The sequence below is a fragment of the Phocoena sinus genome, chromosome 17, assembly GCF_008692025.1.
Source record: "Phocoena sinus isolate mPhoSin1 chromosome 17, mPhoSin1.pri, whole genome shotgun sequence".
Classification (NCBI taxonomy): domain Eukaryota; kingdom Metazoa; phylum Chordata; class Mammalia; order Artiodactyla; family Phocoenidae; genus Phocoena; species Phocoena sinus.
The window spans coordinates 22,953,530-22,974,890 of NC_045779.1; the positions used below are offsets into that span (position 1 = coordinate 22,953,530).

Consider the following 21,361-nt stretch of genomic DNA (forward strand, 5'->3'; position numbering starts at 1 on the left):
CTGGGTCAGAAACTTTCTCAGCTCTAGGTCCCTATCAGTCTTTGTTAGCAACTTTTTGATGGCACTTACCACAGGATACCTTGTGCTACAGCTGATAGTGTGTATTTTCTGTCCCTTCCCAAACTATACGAACCTTGCAAGAAGAATAATTTATACAGCCTTCAAGACAAAACCTTACACTCAGTAAATATTTGAAAGTAGAATGCAATTTGAAGTTTGAAAGGCTATCAGAACAGAGAAATTCAGTTCTGTGATACTCACAGTTTGACCCAGAGTTCATAGCAATCTCAAATGACTTCTACACAACCAACTTTTCTGTAGCTAACCCACTTGCACGTGATGTGTGGTAAAGCATTAGGGAACTCGACAGAGCAGTCAATTTTCATCTCAGTTTTTTAGGTAAAATGATTCACAGGCTGGTCATGAGCAACACAGAAGCCATTAAAAAGATACTGACTGGCAGTGCAATCCCAACATCTCTCAAGGCCTGCTTGCTTATAGAGACTAGAATATGTCAAGTTGAAGAAGTGACCTATTTGGTACATACAACAGAGCAAATTGGAGCAAAGAAGTTATGGATTAGAAAACTAACCACCCCCCCAAAAAAAAACATTCTGGAAAAGCTAACTATAAAGAAGCTATCTTGAGGTCATGAATCACAGCTAATTTTATCACAGAGCCAGGATGAATTGTGTGTTTGTTTGTGCCTGTTGTGTCCTCAGTCAGATTATATACCCCGAGAGGACTGAAACTGTATAAGAGATGTCTTATACATCTCTTTGCTTACACATCACATTTATGGGTACATAGTAGGGTATATAATTATATTTCCATCCAGCTAGTGAGCATCTGAAATTACTTGAGACTTCACATCCGGGGTGGGGATGGGGGCTAAATAAATTTAGTTTAAATAAATTTTGGTTAGTTTAAATAAATTTTTGCCTTAATAGAGTGTGGAGAATGAACCACCATAACCCTAGAAATCTAAAAAAAAAAAAAAAAAAGGCAAAGATATTCTTTTCCTTGTTGTTCTTTGATGAGATATCAAAGGCCAACTATGAGGAGGTAGAAAATATGCAAATATCAAGACAGATTAATTTCTAAAAAGAGAGTCAACTCATCCAAATTACTGTCTCTATTGAGGAAATATGGTTTAGTTTACCTTTCCAAGGTCTCAATCTTACAGTGGAGGCAATTCTTCAAGAATCTGGTAGCCATGATAGGTAGATGAGAAAAATGGTCTTGGTTTCAGGGGAGTTATTTTCACCTGTTTTTTATGATATAAGCCAGTGGTTTCATCGATGAGGGAAAGGGAATAAAAAGGGCTTAACAAGGTATATGGGCTCAGTCAAGGAAAGTGAGATTTAAGCCAAGCTCCTGTCTCAGCAGGAGTTTGAAAACAAACAAGTAATGACACAAAACCCTTTCTTATGGCCTCAGTGAAAAGAGTGAGGGTTAGAACAGAATTATCCACCTCAATAGGCAAAGATAGAGAGAGGAAGGACATAATAAAATGCTCTCAAAAGGGCATCTTTTTGTGGGAACTCACAAAAGATGGAATAATTCTGAATGTGAGGATCAGAGAAATTTTCATAAAAGAAGCTCAGCAAGTATCCAGTACAGCAAAGCAGTCTTAATCTCAGCTCTAGACATTCGTCTGAGGGTAGCCTGGCACTCATTAGTGAAGGACAAATTCAGGGATTGGGTGAAGTCTTCAGAGCCTGCAGCCAGGGTAGGCCAGTACTCACGGTGGAGCTCCTCTTTGAAGGAGTAAGAAATCTGCACTCACAAATATGTGAGAAGAAGCAAATGACATGTGTCTTTCAATTCAAGTTGTTCATAGAAATTGCTTTTTCTCTTAAAGCAGTAAAAAACAAAAAAGGTTGAATTTCTTTCCAATCAACCAAGCTATATGAATAATGTCTAGATGGACATTGTCTTCCAGGAGTAGCCGTTATGAAAATGGTCTCGAATAGATTGTTTTGCCTTATGGAGCAAAATTACTCTTTCCCAAATAAAAGGTCTAAAGATTGGAAAAGAAGAAATACAATGGTCGCAGTCTCTGCACTCCCGCTCTGGAGCCCACAGCCTTCCACAGCCCATGCCAGTGACTCGGACCCCGCACCCTGAGAGTCTTTGTTAGTGGATGTGGTGGCCCAAGGCACCACAGGGGCGGGTTGAAAAGATCCGACGGTAGCACCACTTCGACCAGTTTCATCCTCAGACAGGAGGAAGACAAAATGTAAAAAGCCGGCATCTCTCCAGGTCAGCTGAGGGCCGGACACTGGGAAGGAGGTGCACCAGCCCCGAGTGACAGGCGGAACCCTGACAACGTTGAAACAGCCCCGGGCTGAGTGGAGGTGAGAAACAGGCTCAGGGAGATTTGGGCTGTGCCTGGGTTCCCCAACCAGCAAGAGACTGAGGCATCACTTCATCCAGTTCTTCTGACTTTAAACCCTTCTGTTCTCTCAAGTGTTAGGTGCATGCCACACCCATGTGGCTGACAGGATCTTGGTGTTCCCGCTGGGTGTCAGGCCTAAGTCTCTGAGATGGGAGAGCTGAGTTCAGGACATTGGACCACCAGAGACCTCCAGGCCCCACATAATATCAATTGGCAAGAGTTCTCCCAGAGATCTCCATCTCAACACTAAGACCCAGCTCCACTCAATGACCAGCAAGCTCCAGTGCTGGAAACCCCATGCCAAACAACTAACAAGACAAGAACACAACCCTACCCATTAGCAGAGAGGCTGCCTAAAATCATAATAAGTTCACATACACACCAAAACACACTACTGGATGTGGTCCTGCCAACCAGAAAGACAAGATTCAGTCTCATCCACCAAAACACAGGCACCAGTCCCCTCCAAAAGGAAGCCTACACAACCTACTGAACAAACCTTACCCACTGGGAGCAGACACCAAAAACAATGGGAACTATGCACCTGCAGCCTGTGAAAAGGAGACCCCAAACACAGTAAGTTAAGCAAAATGAGAAGACAGGGAAATACACAGCAGATGAAGGTAAAAACCCACCAGACCAAATAAATGAAGAGGAACTAGCAGTCTACCTGAAAAAGAATTCAGAGTAATGATAGTCAAGATGATCCAGAATCTTGGAAATAGAATGGAGAAAACAGAAGAAACATTTAAAAAGGACCTAGAAGAACTAAAGAGCAAGCAAACAAAGATGAACAAAAAAATAAATAAAATTAAAAATTCTCTTCAAGGAATCAATAGCAGAATAACTGAGGCAGAAGAACAGGTAAGTGACCTGGAAGATAAATACTGGAAATAGCTACCGTGAGCAGAATAAAGAAAAAAGAATGAAAAGAATTGAGGACAGTCTCAGAGACCTGTGGGACAACATTAAACGCACCAACATTTGAATTATAGGGGATTTTAGATCAATATTTTAGATCAAATATAGATCAATGGAACAGTATTTACACAATCATAGTAGGGGACTTTAACACCCCACTTTCACCAATGGACAGATCATCTAAAATTAAAATAAAAAAGGAAACACAAGCTTTAAATGACACATTAAACAAGATGGACTTAATTGATATTTATAGGACATTCCATCCAAAAACAACAGAATACACTTTCTTCTCAAGTGCTTATGGAACTTTCTCCAGGACAGATCATATCTTGGGTCACAAATCAAGCCTTGGTAAATTTAAGAAAACTGAAATTGTATCAAGTATCTCTTCCGACCACAACGTTATGAGACTAGATATCAATTACAGGAAAAATTCTGTAAAAAATACAAACACATAGGTTAAATAATACAGTACTAAATAACCAAGAGATCACTGAAGAAATCAAAGAGGAAATCAAAACAAAAACCTAGAAACAAATGAAAATGAAAACACGATGACCCAAAACCTATGGAATGCAGCAAAAGCAGTTCTAAGAGGGAAGTTTATAGCAGTACAATCCTACATCAAGAAACAAGAAAAATCTAAAATAAATAACCTAACCTTACACTTAAAGCAATTAGAGAAAGAAGAACAAAAAACCCCAAAATTATCAGAAGTAAAGAAATCATAAAGATCAGAGCAGAAAGAAATGAAAAACAAGTGAAGGAAATGATAGCAAAGATCAATAAAACTAAAAGCTGGTTCTTTGAGAAGATAATCAAAATTGATAAACCATTAACCAGACTCATCAAGAAAAAAAGGGAGAAGACTCAAATCAACAGAATTAGAAATGAAAAAGGAGAAGTAACAACTGACACTGCAGAAATAAAGAGGATCATAAGAGATTACTACAAGCAACTATATGCCAATAAAATGGAAAACTTGGAAGAAATGGACAATTTCTGAGAGAAGCACAACTTTCTGAGACTGAACCAGAAAGAAATAGAAAATATAAGCAGACCAATCACAAGCACTGAAATTGAGACTGCGATAAAAATCTTCCAACAAACAAAAGCCCAGGACCAGATGGCTTCACAGGTAAATTCCATTAAATATTTAGAGAAAAGCTAAGACCTATCCTTCTCAAACTCTTCCAAAATATAGCAGAGGGAGGAACATCCCAAACTCATTCTACAAGGCCACCATCACTCTGATACGAAAACCAGACAAAGATGTCACAAAAAAGAAAACCACAGACCAATATCACTGATGAACATACAGGCAAAAATTCTCAACAAAATACAAGCAAACAGAATCCAGCAACACATTAAAAGGATCATACACCATAATCAAGTGGGGTCTATCCCAGGAATGCAAGGATTCGTCAATATATGAAAATCAATCAATGCTGTACACCATATTAACAAACTGAAGGATAAAAACAATATGATCAACTCAGCAGATGCAAAAAAAGCTTTTGACAAAATTCAACGCACATTTCTGGTAAAAATCTCTAGAAAGTAGGCACAGAGGGAACTTACCTCAAGATAACAAAGGCCATATATGACAAACCCAGAGCCAACATTGTTTCAATGGTGCAAAACTGAAACCATTTCCTCTAATATCAGGAACAAGACAAGTGTGTGCACTCTCATCACTATTATTCAACATAGTTTTGGAAGTTTTAACCACAGCAATCAGAGAAGAAAAAGAAATAAAAGGAATCCAAATTGGAAAAGAAGAAGTAAAGCTGTAACTGTTTGCAGATGACAAAGTTTGATGATATTATACATAGAGAATAGTAAGGATGCTACCAGAAAATTACTAGAGCTAATCAATGAATCTGGTAAAGTAGCAGGGGTACAAAATTAATGCACAGGAATCTCTTGAATTCCTATACACTAATGAAAAATCTGAAAGAGAAATTAAGGAAACACTCCCATTTACCATTGCAACAAAAAGAATAAAATACCTAGGAATAAACCTACCTAAGGGGACAAAAGACCTGTATGCAGAAAACTATAAGATACTGATGAAAGAAATTAAAGAGGATACAAACAGATGGAGAGATATACCATGTTCTTGGATTTGAAGAATCAACATGTGAAAATGACTCTACCACCCAAAGCAATCTACAGGTTCAATGCCATACCTATCAAACTACCCATGACATTTTTTACAGAACTAGAACAAAATATCTTAAAATTTATATGGAGACACGAAAGACCCTGAATAGCCAAAGAAGTCTTGAGGGAAAAAAACCGAGCTGGAGAAATCAGACTCCCTGACTTCAGACTATACTACAAAGGTACAGTAATCAAGACAGTATGGTACTGGCACAAAAACAGAAGTATAGATCAATGGAACAGGATAGAAAGCCCAGAGATAAACCCATGCACCTATGGTCAACTAATCTATGACAAAGGAGGCAAGGATACACAATGGAGAAAAGACAGTCTCTTCAACAAGTGGTGCTGGGAAAACTGGACAGCTACATTTAAAAGAATGAAATTAGAACACTCCCTAACACCATACACAAAAATAAACTCAAAATGGATTAAAGACCTAAATGTAAGGCCAGACACTATAAAACTCTTATATGAAAACATAGACCAAACATTCTATGACATAAATCACAGCAAGATCCTTTTTGACCCACCTCCTAGAGAAATGGAAATAAAAACAAAAATAAACAAATGGGACCTAATTAAACTTAAGAGCTTTTGCACAGAAAAGGAAAACATAAACAGGACAAAAAGACAACCCTCAGAATGAGAGAATATATTTGCAAATGAAGCAACTGACAAAGGATTAATCTCCAAAATTTACAAACAGCCATGTAGCTCAATATCAAAATAACAAACAACCCAATCCAAAACTGGGCAGAAGACCTAAATAGACATTTCTCCAAAGAAGATATGCAGATTGCCAACAAACACATGATAGGATGTTCAACATCACTAATCATTAGAGAAATGCAAATCAAAACTACAGTGAGGTATCACCACAATCCAATCAGAATGGCCATCATACAAAAATCTACAAACAATAAATGCTGAGGGGGTGGGGAGAAAAGGGAACCCTCTTGCCCTATTGGTGGGAATGTAATTTGATACAGCCACTATGGAGAACAGTATGGAGGTTCCTTAAAAAACTACAAATAGAACTACCATATGACCCAGCAATCCCACTACTGGGCATATACCCTGAGAAAACCATAATTCAAAAAGGGTCATGTACCACAACGTTCAGTGCAGCTCTGTTTACAATTGCCAGGACATAGAAGCAACCTAAGTGTCCATCGATGGATGAATGGATAAAGAAGATGTGGCATATATATACAATGGAATATTAGCCATAAAAAGAAACAAAACTGAGTTATTTGTAGTGAGGTGGATGGACCTAGAGTCTTTCATACAGAGTGAAGTAAGTCAGAAAGAGAAAAACAAATACTTATGCTAACACATATATATGGGACATAAAAAAAAATTGTTCTGAAGAACCTAGGGGCAGGACAGAAATAAAGACACAGATGTAGAGAATGGACTTGAGGACACGGGGAGGGGGAAGGAAAGCTGTGACTAAGTGAGAGAGTGGCATGGACATATATACACTACCAGATGTAAAATAGGTAGTGGGAAGCAGCCACATAGCACAGGGAGATCAGCTCTGTGCTTTGTGTTCACCTAGAGGGGTGGGATAGGGAGGGTGGGAGGGATACGCAAGAGGAAGGGGATATGAGGATATATGTATACCTCTAGCTGATTCACTTTGTTAGACAGCAGAAACTAACACAACAATGTAAAGCAATTATGCTCCAATAAAGATGTTTTAAAAAAAGAAAAGAATAAAGAAAAAAAGAAAGAAAGCAAGCAAGCAAGAAAGAAAGAAAGAAAGAAAGAAAGAAAGAAAGAAAGGAAAGAAAGAAGGAAAGAAAGAAGGAAGGAAGGAAGGAAGGGGGAAATAAAAATGTCTTTGGCAGATGACATGATTGTCTATATAGAAAATACTTATGTATCTACAAAAGAAGGGAAAATAGCTCCTAAAATTAAGTAAGTTCATCAGGGTCACAGAATACAAAATCAACACACACATATCAATCATATTTCTATATGCAAGCAACAAATTTGTGGAGACCAAAATTTAAAATATAATGCCATTTACAAAAATCCCCCCAAATTAAATTCTTAAGTAAAGCCTAAAAACAAGAAAAATGTACCAGATCTGCAGGCTGAAAATTATAATATACTGATGCAAGAAATCAAAGATGATCTAAATAAATGGACATATTGTGTTCATAGGTTGGAAGATGTAAATTCTCCCCAAACTGATATATAGGTTTAATGCAAATTCTATAAAATCCCAAGATCTTTGTATGTATAAAAAATTTACTATAAAATTTATATGGAAAGGCAAAGGGACTAGAATAACTAAAACATTTTTGGAAAAGAATGAAGTTGGTGAAATCATTCTACCAGATGACTGACTTACATAGCTACAGTAGCCAAGACAGTGTGAAGAGGTGTAGATCAATGGAACAGAGCAGAAAACCCAGAAATAGACCCACACAAATATACCTAATTGAATTTGGACACAAGTTCAAGTAAATTCAGTGTAGGAAGGATACACCTTTTAGCAAATGGATGTGTAAAAAGAACTATGTTAGGAATGACTGAGACATGACCTGAGGACCTCCATGTTATGCTGCCCATACTGGACTTTTGCTGGACATTCTAAATTAAAACTGCAATTTAACAGTTGCTGAGTTGCTAAAAAGAAAGAACAAGGCTGACAACTGGAATTTTTCTGGACTAGAGAAAACATACCTTTCCCTAGCAGTAAATGAGATGCATTCCATAAGCCAATCGTATGGATAGAATAATTTTACCCTCCAATCCCATTCTTGGTAAACACTTGGTATAAGCCTGCATTAACTCCCCACTTTTTCCTATAAAAACCCCTGCTCATTTTCCTCCAGTGGAATACTATTCTGGGTTCCTCCAGAATCTGTGATCTTCGAATTGCAATTCAAAGATGAAATACACTGCCTTTTTTCCTCTTTAGAGTTTGTGGTCCTTTTGGTTGACAGGTGTTAAGAGGATGAGAAGTTAAGCTACAGACTGGAAGAAAACATTTGCAATCCACATATCTGACAAAAAAAAAAAAACAAAAAAAAACCCTTGTGTCTAGATTACATAAATGACTCTTAAAACTCAACATCAAAAAGATTTTTCAATTAGAAAACTGGGCAAAAGACATGAACAGACATTTTATCAAAAATGACAAGACAAATGGCAAATAAGCATGCAAAAAGATGTTCATCATCATTAGCCATTAGGAAAATGCAAAAATTAAAACCATAGTGAGAAATGACTATACACAAATTACGATGACTGAAATAAATGGTGGAGGTGGAGTGACATCAACAAGATGGAATTATAGGGATTTCTAGTGTGCATCTCCTCGCAGAAACATCAGTTTGAACAACTATCCACTCACAAAAATAACTTTATAAGAGCTAAGAATTTCAGCTGAAGGATTAGAACACCAGGGTGAAGCACAGAAGTAGGAAAAGACGCATTGAAGACGGTAGGAAAGGCAATTGCACATTACTGCCCTGTCACTCTTCTCCCAACACCAGGCAGCCCACAGAAACCCTCCCTGTGGAGGGAAGGAAAGTGAAGGGAGTACCAACCTTCATCAGGGACCCAGCACCAGGCCCACACCAGCCCTGACTGTCTCCCCCAGGGAGCCATTCCTGTGGTCCCAAGCTCAGGGCAGCTCCCACGAACCCAGGGTCCCCATCTCAGTATCACCAGGCTCCAGGCAGGCTCCCAAGGACCAAGGCTCCCGCCCCGCCCCAGTGCCAGGTGGTCCCTGCAGCCTCAGCCTCCAGGCCCATCTCAGTAGTCCCTGGCGACTGGCTAACTCCTGCCGACCCAGGATTCACGCTTGCCACGCCCACCATTCGGATTTCAGGTGAATGTTCCACCTAACAATTTATTGTTATGCTGACTTTCTTTGCCAAGTATTTCTCTCAGAGACCTGGTGAGGTGGCATCATTATATCCTGGGAAGAATTCATATACTTTGGGCTTCCCTGGTCATAACACCACCATAATAGCATTTTTATTTCAATGTTAACACAATCATGTGTCTTGTTTAAACCAATCTATTGTGAATTGTTCAAAACAGCAGTTTTGGGGTGGAACTTTCCCCTGAAATCCAAGAGAAGAGAACTCTGGCAAACTGGGCTGGGTACAGGCAGCAGCCAGTTTTCCTAAGTCATCTGGGTTATATTTCAGGGACTCCATCTCCTATATGACTCTCAAACTAGTATCTCTCCTCCTTGGAAAGAGGAATGAAAATAACAGAATGAGGAGCTTGATAGTATTTTTGCACTCAAGAAATTACAGAATTTTCTATTTGAGATTTTATTTAAAAAAGAGAGGAAAGTACTTACTTGAGTAGAATTAAGCTGCATTATGGATTGGACTGTCTTCATTTATTTTCTGTTCATCCATTGTAACTAGTCACCATCCACTACTAAATCTGAGCCTATATGTATCCTGGTTCCTTCTCACCACTCTTGTTCTGAGTCATTGTTTTGATCTGCTTTCCAGTCCTGTGCTGATCTATGTCCCAAGCTGACCCATGCTGGGTCCATTTAAGTGGATCAGAGCTGCTGTGCTTACTGCACTTTTTGTTTCTTCTTCCCCAGTTGCTCAGCATGCAGTCCTTAAATTGTCATGTCTTGATCTTCATTATTCTGGCTATATTTGTTAGGATCTATGCAATGCTGAATTGACAGAGGTACATCTGCATCACTTCATGTCCCCCTCTGGTAATGTCTACTACAAAATGCTATATAAGGGCGGGGTGGGGAGATTAAAGATTGTTAAGAATAAGCATATTTTGCGTGGAATTAAGAGGTCAGTCTTGTTAAATATGAGAGTTCTTCTTGATGAAAATGAAGGGGCTGGAAGATGGGTGGAGGTAGAGCTCCATGAATAGAGAGGTTACCATGAATTTAGAAGAAGGAGAGCCAAAAGATGAGGCTCTCGATTTTCTCAGTAAGGGGCAGGCAGGGCTGTATTTAGAGGTTTCTGGGTGTTGAGAACATGTGGAACATACATACCAGAACAGTTCCCTCCAATAAACTTTCTGCAAGGATGGAAATTTTCTGTATCTGAAAAGTACAATTTGGTAGCCACTAGTCACGTGTGGCTATTGAACACTTAAAGTGTTTTGTGTGACTGGGGTATTGAATTTTTAATTTAATTTTAATTAATGTAAAGAGCCACATGTGACCAGTGGCAATCATATCCAACTGCACAGTTCTAGAGAAAATAAACATTGCATGATTAATTGGGGCACTAGAAATTGCAGTTTATTTGATTTATATAGGCACCCAAGCCAGAGATTAAGACAGAATATTTACTTCTGTGGTTGGGAATTTTGTTTGGCAGGTAGTATGGTAAAAATATGTCTTCTAAAGCAGTTAATTTAAATACATTTCACTTCTTTTATCAGTACAATCCTGTCATCATTAAGAACACAAAACACTACCTTCTCTGCATTCTTTTATGAAAGTTGTTCTATGGTATCAGTTCTATTGATATTTAAAATACTACCTACTCAATAAAACACAAAGTTCTGTGTGGGCAGGAAAAAAAATGCTATATATACTGCTGGAGGGAAGAGTGGGGGATGGTTATGAGTTTCTAGATATGGGGAAAGTAAAATTACTTTGGATTCTACTTAGAAAACTTTCCATGGTCTTTGGAGGCAACTCCTTCCTTCCACTGACCCATTCTCCAGGTAGAAGCAAGGGAAGAAAATTAACCAAAATAACTGGTACCCATTTTTTTTTTATTTGAGACCCTCTTAGTTCTGTGTACTCCTTATGGTGTTAAGGACTGACTTCACCTTTTCTCATTTTCACCCTGGAAACTCTGGAGAAATATGAGCTGCTCTTAAGGTATCAGGTAACTCTGTACACATCCTCTGTTTACTCTGGCCCTGTGGTTGGCTAATGGTTGAAATTTACTAATAAGCTAAAGATATTATTAGTGATATTGAGAAAAAACTGAGATCCTGAATTTAACAAGGATAGAGGTCAAGTGAAAGGCAAAGACACTGCATACAAGACAGAGATGAATGACAACTATAGTCTTAAGAGTTTCAGAAAAGATTTTGTGTGACTTCTGACTCAGTCAACAGGAAATGTGACAGTTTGCATTTCATATCTGAGACAGAACAATCTGTCACTTAGAAATATTTGGGTCAATAATATTAGCTGAGAATAAAATCATGATGTGAACGTGAGAGTGATTCTAAATAAACTAGATAAACAGAAAGATTCCAAGGGCAGAAATTTTCCTTCTTTTTCTTCAAATTTATGTATAAATATGCTGCCACAATGAGACTGCTAGATAATATGTGGTTTATGAATTTCATCTGGATTAGAAAATCATTAGATTCTCTGCATCGTTACAATGTGATGACTTTTACTTTCAAACATTTAGAGCTGTTAGCAGGAACAAAAAAATGATCTCTTAAGGAAGCATACTGTGAGATGGAAAAAAGATGATTTGGGCATATACTGGTATAAAGAAAAAGAGAATAAACTGAAATATTTAATTTTTCAACAAAATGACTAAGAACTTAGATTCAAGCAATTTTCTATTTAAACTTATCTTTTAAAAAATAACATACTTTACAGACCTTTGGGCTCAGAAACAAAGGTTGTGGCTATGTACAAATATTCTGCGATAAAATAATTAAAATCACATACGTGTAAATATTTAAGGCAAAGTTGTCTCTGTTTACCATAAATCTTGGACCAAATTCATTTGTTCTAAAACGGATGTCACATTTCAATTTATTGTATACTCACAGTGTGGCTGACAGAGGTTTTTGCCCACGCCCAAAACTCTGCTGCACTGTCTAGGCAATGCTTTATTGTATCTTAAAGGGTTCCTTCTGCAGAAAAAAAAACTGAGCTGCCTCGTTCTGGCTCCTCTTGCAACTGTTCAGCTATCCTGCAGTTTTCTATTTGCACTCTCCAGCCTGGGAGGTTGCAACACAGCAAACAGCAAACAGTGCTACCCTGCTCAGAGATCTGCTATGTTTAAAGCTCCTTGCTCTGGATTTCCTGTTTAAAGATTAAGAGATTTGATAAAGATATATCGGTCAAGCTTTCATTTTAAATCTGTCCAAAGTCCTTGACAGAGTGGCCATTTTACTAACAGCACTCCATTTGTCTTAGGATCATAACATATGTTAGATTTCCAGTGTTATTCAATGATTATCCAGTCCAACACCCGCAGTTTACAGATGAAGAAACTGACGCTCAGAGAGCTGAAATGAAATGTTTAATTTCTGGGAAAATAAATTTCTTATATTCCTGAGAACCCAAACTCCAAGTATAAATTCTGCTGTCAAAAAAATCATCAGGGAGAGTGAGTTGCTGAGACCGTGTCGCCATTGGATAAAGGACTCTCTTGGGAATAAAAGTTCTTCTAAATAATCCTTCCTTTTTTTCTTGGTCTCAGATCAAGGAATGGATGAATGTTGGGGAAAAAATGCACATAACACATATGCATTTAAATTCATTTAAATTCAGAGTACCAAGTTTCTCTGAAGTTCACTGATAAATACTCTAGGTTAAGAATCCCTATTCTAAACTGTCTAGATGAATGTCAAGAACATTCATTATATTCTGAACTAATTATTGCTTTTTTCCTATTGATATTCATTGAGTTCTTACTATGTTCTAGGAGCTTTACATATATTTAGGTATTCAATCCTCTTAAAAATTCCACAGACCATTACTAATATAATACTCATTTTACAGATGATGACATTAAAACACAGAGACATTAAGTAACTTGACTAAGGCCACAGAGCCAATAAGTGGTAGTATCAACATATCAATTTGCTAATTTAGGTTGTCTGGCTCCATAACTGAAACATGCTTTTAACCACTAGGTAATATGATTTATCGAGTATAACATGTCAATCACTTTTGCTAACTATTTTAAGTTTTCCAAACCCTCTGAGGAGGTTGTCATTATTATTTCCATTTTTTAGATCAGGAAATTGAGGTTTATAGATATGAAGTCCAATGTTGATAAATCTAGTAAGTTATAGAACAGAGAACTGGGCACAGATCTTCTACCATATAGTGCAGTGTTATTTTCTCTGTAGCAATCCTGTCCAGTAGAACTTTCCACATTGATGGAAATGTCCAGTGTGATAGACACTATTCACATGTGGTTATTGACAACTTGCATTGTGACTAATGTTAACTGAAGAATTTATTTTAAATTGTATTTAATTTTAGTTTAAGTAGTCATACCTGGCTAAGGGCTGCCATACTGAACATCGGGGCTCCAGAGCCTTACTCCGCAGTGTGGTCCATGGGCCAGGACCATCAGCACCACCTGAGTGTTGTTAGAGATGCAGACTGCAAGCTTCATCACAGACCTATGGATTCAGAGTCTGAATTTTAATAAGACTTCCAGGTATTTTATACACACTCTAACATTTAAGAATTGTGGTTCTAGATCACTCCACCACTCATATTATTTGTCAAGGCCAAGAAAATAAACTATTTCATCTCAAGAGCCTTTTGCTCTCCAATTACTTTCCAAATTAAGGGTTTGTTACCTCTCTCCACTGCAATATGAATAAAAGCTTTAAAAGGAAAAAGAACATAGCAGATTAGGAGACTTCAGGCAAATTCATACCACCAAAGAGAAATCATAACAAGGAAATTAGTAATATTTGTAGCTGAAGATGTAGGTAAAAGTCAGATCACAAGAAGTCAAAAGTCAGATCATGAAGAGATGTATCACGTAGGAAAGTTGGACATTATCCTATTGGTAATAATCCCCTTTAAGGAGCATTAAGCTGAAGAGCTACGTGTTACATGTAGGTGATCCCAATGGCAGTGTGGAGAATAGATTGGTTTAAAGACCATCTCAAACCAGGTCAGAGGTGATGAGTGATGAGTGTTAAGAGTAATAAGAGATAAATAAGGTAGTGGTAGCTGGAATAGAGCATAGGGAACAAATTCAAGAAATACTTAGGAGAAAAAAATGGACAGGATTACATAATTGAATGTGAAAGATAAGAAAGAGAGAAGATAAAAACAAGGGTTTTAGCTTAGGTGACTACCTAGGTGATTGCCTCCAGGTGACATAGAGGATACAGAAGGTGGCCACAGATATAAGTTCAGTTCAGGAATACTGAAGTTTAAGTGACTTTTGGACAGGTAGGAGGATATATATACACGCAGCAATTAGGCAAGTTTAAATTTGATTAGACATATTTGGGGTATAAGATATAAATTTGGCGATCAACAAAGTTTAGGAGGAAATTGCAATGGATTAGTCAGGAAGAATATGCAAAGTGGAAAGAGTTTCCACAACATTTCTGAGGGACTGTGGAGGAGGAAGAGAAGTCTGCAAAGAGTAGCTACGTTATAAGGAGCACGTGGGATTTTACAAGCCAAGAGAGTAGTTTACAAGACAGTGTCAGTTGAAACAAAGATGCAGAGTAACAAAACACCAAAAATACCACTTTAGTTTGGTAATTACTTGGTCATTGGTGACCTTATGAGAACAGTTTCAATGGAGTGGCTGTGATGGAAACCAGATGTGAAAGAGTACAAAGTAAATGGGAGGTCAGGAAATCAGGGCAGTGAGTAGAGACTCTTCTTTGAAAACTTTTATGCAATTCTACACCAAGTATTACAGATCAAGGAGATTAAAGGAGACATGTAAAGAGTCTAATTAACCAACTTGTGTTATCTCCAAAGGGAAAACATTTTATTTGCCTGTGAATGGCCCTTGTACTGGCACTGCATAGAAAGGGAGATCAAAATGAAACCAAACCAAAAGCAACATGTTTTGAACAATGAAAAACAAAACTCTATTCTGAGCGATGGATATAAAGAGATGCAAGATGCAATCTGTGGTCCCCGAGGCTCATCATAATGTATAGGAATAACACCCCAAAAAATCAAGAATTAAGTGATCAGAGAGCAGCTGAGAGTCAGAGCTTAAACATGAATTAGGCACCAGTGAATGTTAACCACTTTGTTCGTGCAACCTAACTATTCCCACTTATCTCTCTGTTGGAGGAGGTCATCAAGAGGGTGTGACACCGGTTGAACCTCGAACTGGACCTGAACGATCAAAGGCTCCTTACTCCTTCCCCTGTACTTAGAATGTATGACTGGCCCACTGGCCCCATGCTAGGAGCCACTTAAGGACGCAGCCTTGAGAGAATGATGTGTTGAGGCCAGCTGAATTGGACAGTGATTGAACCCTGTTAATGGTCTCCATATAAACTATTACAGTTCTGCTGGGTAGGTGCAGAGATCTAATTACCTCATGATTGTCCCAGACAAGCCTCGAACTTCAGTTCCCTTGCTTATTAAAACTACCTCCTACCCATCTGGAGTGGCTTACCTCTTTCTTCAGTCTCTCTTGCCCTCCGTGTAGGGAGCCAGTGTCGGATTTCACCCAGGGAGCTCAGGTAGTGAGCCAACACTCTCCCTGTGAAAACCTGCCCCTCAACAACTAAACCTCCAGACACCTTCCCTTTCAGTCCCTAAACTACCAGGTAGAGTCTATACCATAAACCCTGGCTCCAGGGCTTTGAGGTCTCCCAGCTAAAGCCACTTAGCACTCCTCCAAGACCAGCTCATTCCCATTGCTGGGAACGTAAAGAACCTGAGGGCAATAGGATTGCATGTAGGTGATGAGGCTGCTCACCTGCTCTGACCTTATGCTCACATTTCACTATGTTGATTTCTATCTCCAGTAGATTATTTTTATTAAAAGTAAACTTCTGGTGGCCTATATGGGAAAAGAATCTTAAAAAGAGTGGATATATGTATATGTATGGCTGATTCACTTTGCTGTACACCTGAAACTAACACATTATAAATCAACTATACCCCAATAAAAATTAATTAAAAAAAATAAACTTATTATGTAGCAAGTATCTGTATGCAGAGTAGAAAGTTAAAGATAACAGATACCACAGTAAGAAGATTAGATGACTCTTTTCCTACAGTCAGGGATAACCACTAATACCTTATTGTAAGTTCTTCCACATTTTTTTATTCACAAATATAAATATATGCATGTTTACTGAGACAAGATCAAGCTGTAATGTTATTTTTCCCATAGATGATTAACTCTTTAAGAGACCAAATTTTACAATTCTATCACGGGAGTGTCTGGCTTGGTATCTGACTTAGAATAAGACCCACATGAAAGAAATTTAAAAGTGGCTTCTGTTTCTTGAAATTTACTGAAAAGATTTGCACCTCAAGAGCCATCTACGAGGTCCAAGACTCATGGGTCCCTCTTGACTAAAGAATTAATGCTCACTATGCAGACCTCTATCAAGATAATGTGATTGAGTTCAAACAAAAAAGAGAGATGGGTGATGGTCGAAGTTGGGACCAGGAGTTGGAGTAGCCATGAGTGTGCTCTTGCATCCCTCCCTGTAGATAAAATGACCACACCAAGAATGTCCACAAGCATGGGGGCATGGATGATATGGCCTAGCTGACCTTGAAGCCGATACCTAGCTTCAAGACCTTGCATATGTCAGAGATTCAAATTCTCTTCTGCTTCATGAAGAATATGGAATTATATCTCTTTCCATAAATCAAAACAATATGCATTGTAATCTTTCCATAAATCAAGAGATCAGTAGTGTGCATCCTTACTTTCCTAATGCTCAGTGATCCTTATCCTTTCTGCAGAGATATCTGTGCCTAAAAAGGTCTTCAGAAGAAGAATCTGTACATTATATGGAAAAGTAAAAGTACAAGAAAGTTTTAGATTCTATTACGGCTCAACATCACTAATTATTAAAGAAATGCAAATCAAAACTACAATGAGGGCTTCCCTGGTGGCGCAGTGGTTAAGAGTCCGCCTGCCGATGCAGGGGACACGGGTTCGTGCCCTGGTTCAGGAAGATCCCACATGCCGCGGAGCAGCTGGGCCCGTGAGCCATGGCCGCTGAGCCTGCGCGTCCGGAGCCTGTGCTCTGCAACGGGAGAGGTCACAGCAGTGAGAGGCCCACGTACCAAAAAAAAAAAAAAAAAAAAAACTACAATGAGATATCATCTCACACCAGTCACAATGGCCATCATCAAAAAGTCTGCAAATAATGAATACTGGAGAGGGTGTGGAGAAAAGGGAACTCTCCTACACCATTGGTGGGAATATAAATTGGTGCAGCCACTATGGAGAACAGTATGGAGGTTCCTCAAAAAACTAAAAATAGATTTATCATATGATCCAGCAATCCCACTCCTGGGCCTATATCCAGAAAAAATGGAAACTCTAACTTGAAAAGATACATGCACCCCAATGTTCATAGCAGCACAATTTACGTAAATCCATTGTGGTCTCAATGTTTCCATAATAAGGAAAACTCTCTTTAAATTAAGAAACTATCATAGCAACACTGTTTCCAATAGCCAAGACATGGAAGCAACCTAAATGTTTATTGACATATGAATGGATAAAGAAGATGTGGTATATATATACAATGGACTATTATTCAGCCATTAAAAAAATAATAATGCCATTTGCAGCAACGTGGGTGGACCTAGAGATTATCATAGTAAGTGAAGTAAGTCAGACAGAGAAAGACAAATATCATATATCACTTATATGAGGTATCTTAAAAAATGATACAAATGAGTTTATTTACAAAACAGAAATAGACTTGCAGACATTGAAAACAAACTTATGGTTACCAAAGGGAAGGGAGGGGAAAGGGATAAATTAGGAGTTTGGGATTAACAAATGCACACTACTATATATAAAAGATACATAATCAACAAGGACTTACTGTATAGCACAAGGAACTGTATTCAATATCTTGTAATAACCTATAATGGAAAAGAATCTGAAAAAGAATATATAAATATATGTATAACTGAAAAAACAATAATATATTATTTAACTTCTCTGTGCCTCAGTTTTTTACCTAAAAAGCAGAAATAATAAAAGCACCTACCTCATAGAGTTGTGGTAAAAATTAGTTGAGCATATGAAATACTGAAATATGTTTCATACACAAAGATATTTCTCTGAAGAAGATATACAAATGCCATCAAGCATATGAAAATATTCTCAACATCACTAATCATCAGAAAAGTGCAAATCAAAATCACAATGAGATATCAACTCATACCTGTCAGGATGACTATTATGAAAAAAGAAGGATTATAAATGGTGGCAATAATGTGGAGAAACGAACCCTTGTTCACTGTTCGTGGGAATGTAAAATGGTGCAGCCATTATGGAAAGTAATATGGAGGGTCCTAAAAAAATTAAAAATAGAATTACTGTATGATTCATCAATTTCACTTTGAGGTACATATCCAAAAGAATTGAAAACAGGATCTCAGAGATGTTTGCACACATAAGGTTATTAAAGCATTATTCACAAAAAGCAAAAGGTAGAAGAACCTAAATATCCATCAATGGATGAATGAAGAAAACATAGTGTATGCCTGCAATGGGTTATTATTCAACCTTAAAAAAGAAGGAAATCCTGTCATACGCTATGTGGACAAACCTGGAGGACATTATGCTAAGTGAAATAAGCCAGTCACAGAAGAACGAATACTGCATGATTCCACTTACATGAGGTATTTAAAGTAGTCAAACTTGTAGAAACAGAAAGCAGAAGGTGTACCAGGGACTGGGGGGAGGGGACAGATAAGGAGTAGCTGTGTGGTGGGTGTAGAGTTTCAGTCATGCAGGATGGTGGGCAGGGTGGCGCCCAGGGATCTGTTACACAACAATGTGCATATGGTTGACTATTGATCTGTACTCTTGGAAATTGTTGGAAAGGTGGATTTTACGCTTTTTTCAGCCACACTAGGAAAAAAAAAAAAAATGGAAGAAATAAACTCTGTGGCAGAGATTGACACTTGATTATATCTAAATCCCCAGAGCCTAGCCTGAGATTTGGCAAAGAGTAAGGGTTTAAAAAATTGTTTCTCAGAGGAGGAAAGCCTGAATGAATGCAAGAGTGAATTTGAGATTAAATTTTTAAAGGCATTCAGCTACTGAATATTCACTGGGGACCCTTGCCTCTCTCACCCTTGGGCTTGGTGTCTGTAGTGCTGATTGGAAGATTAATGGTCACCAGGGAATATCCTTGAGATGGTCAAAAAGATTGAAAAGTATCATTTTCACATAAGGAGCTCTTTGAGAAAAGTAGAAAATTCCAGGGTCACTGAATGCCCTTTTCTTCTAAGAAACTTTCTCTAAATTGTCCTACTTTCTGAGCCGTTATTGTCAGCAATTTTGCTTCTTCAATTCTTCATTTTTATTATCTTGGACTTCTGAAAAGTGATGTTTCCCTACACTAGGACAAGTTCCCCTCCTATTACATACTTAAGCTTAATTCTTAAGTTAAGAATTATAGGATTGGGAGATTGGGGTTGACATATATACACCAAATATGCATAAAATAGATAACTAATAAGAACCTGTTATATAAAAATAAAATAAAATTTTATAAAATATTTTTAAAAAAGAATTATAAAGTCTGCATATAGGTCACGCCTCTCATGTACTGCAAAAGCTAGAAGGATCTGAAGCAAAGGGGATCAGAAGCTGAATCATGCAAAGCTGGCCTCTTCGATGGAGAAAAACCTCCCCAGCAAGTTCACCCAGTGCTCCTGGACCAAGAGCACAGGGGGCTGCCCTCTTTTAAACCCATTCTAAGGAGAGCAAGAGGCAAAATATATTCATTCATTCAAAGACCTCGGCATTAGGCACTCGAGTGCTAGGACAGGATTCTCGCCCTAAATCTATCTAAGGTCTGGTCAGAGAGACAGACAAGAAAATCAGTGATTAATCCCAGAGGGATAAGTACAGGAGGGTAGATACAGGCTCTGAGATAACAGAAGAATTACCACTGTCTTAGCTAAAGATGGCTGAGGATAGCTCAGTTAATGCTCTCAATAACAGAACTAATTTTTAAAAGATTAACAGGGTTAGCCACTGACAGGGCTGGAGGTTGGGTGGGGACCAGGGAAGGAAGCAAGTATACTATAGAGGGAGGCAGCAGGTTGCTTATATCATTTATGTTCTAGGAGGATTGATACGGCTAGAGACAAGTGTCAAGATGGAGCGTGGCGGGAGATAGAAAGCAAGGGACTAATGCAAAACTCAGGTGCTAAAGTGCTTTCTGATATATTTGAAATTTATCTCGAAGATTAGTGGAAATGGAGTCATGAAGAGATGGGCTCTTCAGAAAGACAACTTAGTAGGAGTGTTCAGCATGGATTAGAGAGAAGGAGATAGAAATGGGGAGCCTAGTTACATGGCTATTGTGACTCTTCAGGAGAGACGTTATTAAATTCTGCACTCTGGAGGAGGTGGTAGGAATGAAAAAGATAGAAAAGATTCAGAAGTCTTTCATCAAGGAGACTGTAAAAGGCATCATTTAAGATTATCCTAGTGAGATATTATCCTGTTAATATCTGGTGCAGGATTTTTATCATAACGGTTTATAGAAAAGTCAAGTCCCTGATATTATACATAAACTTGTGGATGTATTTAGGTAAATTTTTTGCTAAGAAAAGTCTCTTTAATTTTCATCAGACTCTCAAACAGCCAATAGGTTAAAAGTCAAATTATTAAGCTAAGTATTGACAGTGGCCCACCGTACTACTAGGAAGAACCAAAGCTCTTAATTTCACAGCATATGTTGACAAGACATAGCCCACAAGACCAGGCTAGAAAAGCAAGTTGGTTTTTTAATGACATTTATCACCTTGGATTTTATGCAAGGCTACTCTTGCACTTCAGAATTGTTTATTGCTCTGAACTACACAGAATTTTGTCATGTAACAGGGAAACAATCTCTTATATTCTCAAAAATCTTTTTTAAAAGTAAAATCCACGACTTTCCTGCAAAACTTGAGTGAAACTT

General features: G+C 38.0%; 1 pseudogene; it reads right to left on the reverse strand.

The window, feature by feature from the left end:
• Positions 1-2,000: 2,000 nt before the first annotated feature.
• Positions 2,001-21,361, reverse strand: part of LOC116742208 — a 74,409-nt pseudogene continuing 55,048 nt past the window's right edge.